This window comes from Lemur catta, chromosome 7 (genome assembly GCF_020740605.2).
Source record: "Lemur catta isolate mLemCat1 chromosome 7, mLemCat1.pri, whole genome shotgun sequence".
In the NCBI taxonomy this organism is placed as follows: Eukaryota; Metazoa; Chordata; class Mammalia; order Primates; family Lemuridae; genus Lemur; species Lemur catta.
The window spans coordinates 64,011,964-64,016,253 of NC_059134.1; the positions used below are offsets into that span (position 1 = coordinate 64,011,964).

Genomic DNA, 4,290 nt, shown 5'->3' on the forward strand with positions numbered 1-4,290 from the left:
GTTCATCCTATCGTCTTCCTCAAAATAGATGCAACTGGTCTACCTTTTTCTTAGTTTTCATTGCCTTCTTTAAGGGAAAATATTGTCCGAATTTGTTCTCTGTTTCCTCATCAACTCTTCTTGCCCAGCCCTAGCAATCTGCTGTCCACCTCACAATTCCAATGAACTTACCTTTTTGAAAAAAATAGAGCAGTCCCCAACCTTTATGGCCCCAGAGACCGGTTTCATGGAAGACAATTTTTCCACGGTACAAGTGTGGATGGGGCAGGTGGAGCTCAGGTGGTGATGCCAGGATGGGGAGCGGCTGTAAATACAGATGAAACTACTCTTCTCTGCTCACCTCCTGCTGCACAGACGGGCTGTCAGTTCCTGCCCGACACCCAAAGCTCCAGGCTTATTAACCCCAGCAATTTTTCCATGGACAGAGGGTAGGGGGATGGGGGGAGGCAGAGCTCAGGCTGTGATGTGCTGCCTAGTTCCTAACCGGCCACAGACCGGTACCAGGCTGCAGCCCCAGGGTTGAGGACCGCAGCTCTATAGGGAGAACTGTAACATTATTGAAATCTTAAACTTAAAATAACAAAACCTACAAGTTTGTGTTCTGATCCCAAATCACACATTCATGCGCTTGTTCAACAAACATGTATTAGATGCGAACTATGTGGGCCCTGGAGATAAGGAGGTAAAAAGACATAATTCCTTCCCAAGATGAGCTCACAGTCTAGATTCCAGTAGACATAAGTGGTAGCATAGTCCAAAGGTCTAATGCACATATGAGAAAGAAATTTTTAATTGCACTAACTCTATATAATAACTATTTTTTTCTTGCAAAAACAAACAAAAGCAGAAAGATTCTAGAATTAGACAATCTGGATTCAAATTCTGACTCCACCTAGCTATCCTTGGACAAATTACTTCCTCTCTTTGGCCCTCAGTTTCTTCATCTGTAAAATGGGGAAGTGTTATGAGTATTAAATGAGGTAATAAATATAAAGGATTTAGCATACTGCCTGGGACATGGTAATCATGCAAATAAGTGGTACCTGTTACTGTCTTATTAATATTATAAATGTTTTTGGGAATCCTAGTCTTCCACAGAAGCTCAGTTTGAAAATCAGTGTTCTCCTTTTTAGACCCGTAAATAAAGACATTTCCTGGGGTTCTGTCTTCAGAGCTTTCTTCTTCTCACCCTGACAACCTTAACACACAGGGGAGCTGTGTGAAGAAAATACTTCCCTAGCCCTTATCCAAACTAACAGAATCAGAATATCCAGGGGTAGGACCCTGGACTCAATATTTGTATGAAACATCCGAGGTGACTGTGACACAGCTGGTTTGGCTATCCTCTGAAACCACTGGTTCATACCACCCACCTCCATTTTCTAATTAATGCTTGGTTTTTAAGACATAAATATTGAATTATTCAAAAAATTATACAATCCTCTATAAAGTTGCTAAAAATATTATATAGGCAACATATGTGTAGGGTACACAGGTATTAAAAGTGAAGTTCTGTTTTTCTGCTGCCCCCATCCTGGCCCCCCACTTCATAAGTAACCACTGTCTGTATTAATAAATAACCTTCAATTTGCAACCCTGTTCTCTGGCTTCTGTCCCCAACACATTGAACCTGGGAAACAACATCAAGGTCCTTCAAGTTCCCATCCAAGCTGACCTCTCTTCAGTGTGTTTATTTAAGATGTTTAGGTTTTTCCCCTTGCTCCTGGGGCCATGTGTTTATCAGTTATCTATTACTATGTAATAAATCACTTACAGACTTAGTGCCTTAAAATAATGACTGTTAATTTGCATAAGATTCTGTGGATCAGCAATTCAGCTGGGCTCAGCTAAGCAGTTTTTATGGTCTGTGCCTACTGGCCAGGCTCAGGTTTTCCAGGCTGGGCTTGCTCACGTATCTGGTGCCTGGGCCGGGAAGGCTAGAACAGCTGGACTTCTCTGCACATGCTCTCTCGGCTTCCAGCAGGCTAGCTCGGGTTTGTTCACATGGTGGTGGAAGGGTTCCCAGTGACAGGGCAGAAGCTGCAAGGCCTCTTGAGGGCTAGGTTTGGGACTTGCACAGTATCACTCTGCCACACTGTATTGGTAAAGTAAGTAAAAAATGCCAGCCCACATTCAAGGGATAGGGAAATAAGCCTTACCTCTTGACGAGAGGAGCTGTGAACAATTTATGGCCACTTTTACAATCTACCACAATATGCTGCCTACATTTTTTAAATTTCGGACTCCTATTGGTCCCCACTGTCCTAATGTGAACACATACCAAAGCACTCCTCTCTTCCATTCCATTGCATTCCATTCCATTCCATTCCACTCTCAGGCTACACCCTGGTCTCAGTTATCAACTCAATACTTTTAACATGGAGACCCATATCTTCAACCTCAACCTCTTTGCCAAGCCTTAGCCCTATTTCTGTAATAAATGCCTGTGGACATGTCCATCTAGATATTCCACCAACACCCCTGACTCAACATATTCAAAATCAGACCTTTCACTAATAACTCTATATTCTCTATTCGGCATCCTTCCAGCCAAATGATCTCCTCAAAACCTTACTGTTGACCTTGAGCTCTCCAAGTCTAGTCATTTTGTCTGTCTCTCCTTACCTATACCACTGATTGTTATTAAGATAATATGAAGCTTTGCGCAGTGGCAGTATCATAGCCAATGAGGTTTATCTGAGTCACAATTATTGCTAATTGAAAAGTTTTCCCAATACCCTGCCATGACTACTTGCAACATAGTCAGCATAGGCAATTTCTGATGGCCCCTATGGGGACTGAGTGGTCAAATTTATTTAAAAAAAGATAATATGAAATGACATATGTAAAATGACTGGCACAAAATTAGGTGTCATCAAGTCCATTGTTTTCAACAGCTTGGCACTTCATTAACCATTTTGTCTCCACTCAAGCTCCGGTCATTTTCCTAAAAGGCTTCAGTGCCCATGTCAGGGACCAAACTAGCACTCTTCACTCACAATTTCTGGACGTTCCCATTCCAGACCCTTCTCTTCAGTTATTCACACGTTAAATTCCTAGATGTTGAGGCCTGGAATTGCTTTGCTGCTTCTCTCCTGCACTCTAACATCTTACTCTCTGATCTCAGATACCTCCCTTAGACGGTGCCATGCAGTTACACAGTGCCTTCATCTCTGCGTTTGCTCTTGGTCTGCGGCCTTTTCCTGTCCTCTCTTCCCTTCCCAGCTTGGACCACATGGTAGATTATTTCAATCACTCACCCCGGCACTTTCTGTTCCCTCACATGTGCTTGGCATAACTCCAGCTGTGTGTGGATTCTAACACCAGCTAGAATCTCCATCCCTTTTTCCTCAAGGCACCAGAACACTACCACAAAACCTACACAGCTATGCAGAATGCCACCACATTCATAGTCTTCATCTTCAGCCGGGCCACCTACACCCTCTTTCAGCCTTTCTGCATCTCTCTGATGGGCTTCAGTCCCTTTCTCCACAATGTTCGTCCAAACCTGCCTCACTCTCAGGACCCCTCTCCACTTGACCCTCACCCACACCCCCACATTCTAAGCAATGGGCTCACCTCCTGCTTCTTTGAGACACATTGGTCACATTGGGCATTATCTTCCGTCACTTTCTGACTCCACTTCAGTCACTCCCTGGTAGGGGCTTTTTTGTTGCTTCCAATTCTTTGCTATTATAAGCAATTCCGTGATAAACATCCTTGTATACTTAACATTCTTTTCTCATCTCTGATTATTCCATTAGAGCAAACTTCTGGAAGAAGGGCTATTAGTTTCCAATTTTGGCTATCATCAGATTGTCCTCTGGAAGGAGTGAATTGATGTCTGTTCCCACAGGCAGTTGCTTTAACTGCATTGCTTTATAATTATGTTTGTTTGTGAATTTGGCCTCTCAGACTCTGAGACAATACAGCATAACTGCTCAGAACTTGGATTTTAGAATAGAGGTGACCTGGCTTTGAAGCCCAGTTCCTTCAATTATTGGTTATATGATTTTAGACAAGTGACTCAACCACCATCTACAAATAGAAAATAATAATAGTACCTACCTCTGAAGGCAGTCCATTCATTTGCTATGTATTTACGGAGCACCTCCCAGATGCCAGGCAACGTTTTAGCACTGGGGACAGAGCAGTGAACAAAACAAAGTCCCTGGTCTCATAGTTCTTACTGTCTGGGGGTGGGGGGAGAGACATAGAGAAAATATTAATATATAATGTGCCAGTGCTAAGTGATTTATATAACATGATAAGAGCAAAGAAGACAGGCAG

General features: G+C 42.9%; 1 non-coding gene across 1 annotated transcript; it reads left to right on the forward strand.

The window, feature by feature from the left end:
- The first annotated feature begins 2,657 nt into the window (after nt 1-2,657).
- Nucleotides 2,658-2,797, forward strand: LOC123643019. Its single transcript, XR_006736597.1, has one exon. It is a non-coding gene; the product is annotated as a U4 spliceosomal RNA (small nuclear RNA).
- The last annotated feature ends 1,493 nt before the right edge of the window (nt 2,798-4,290 follow it).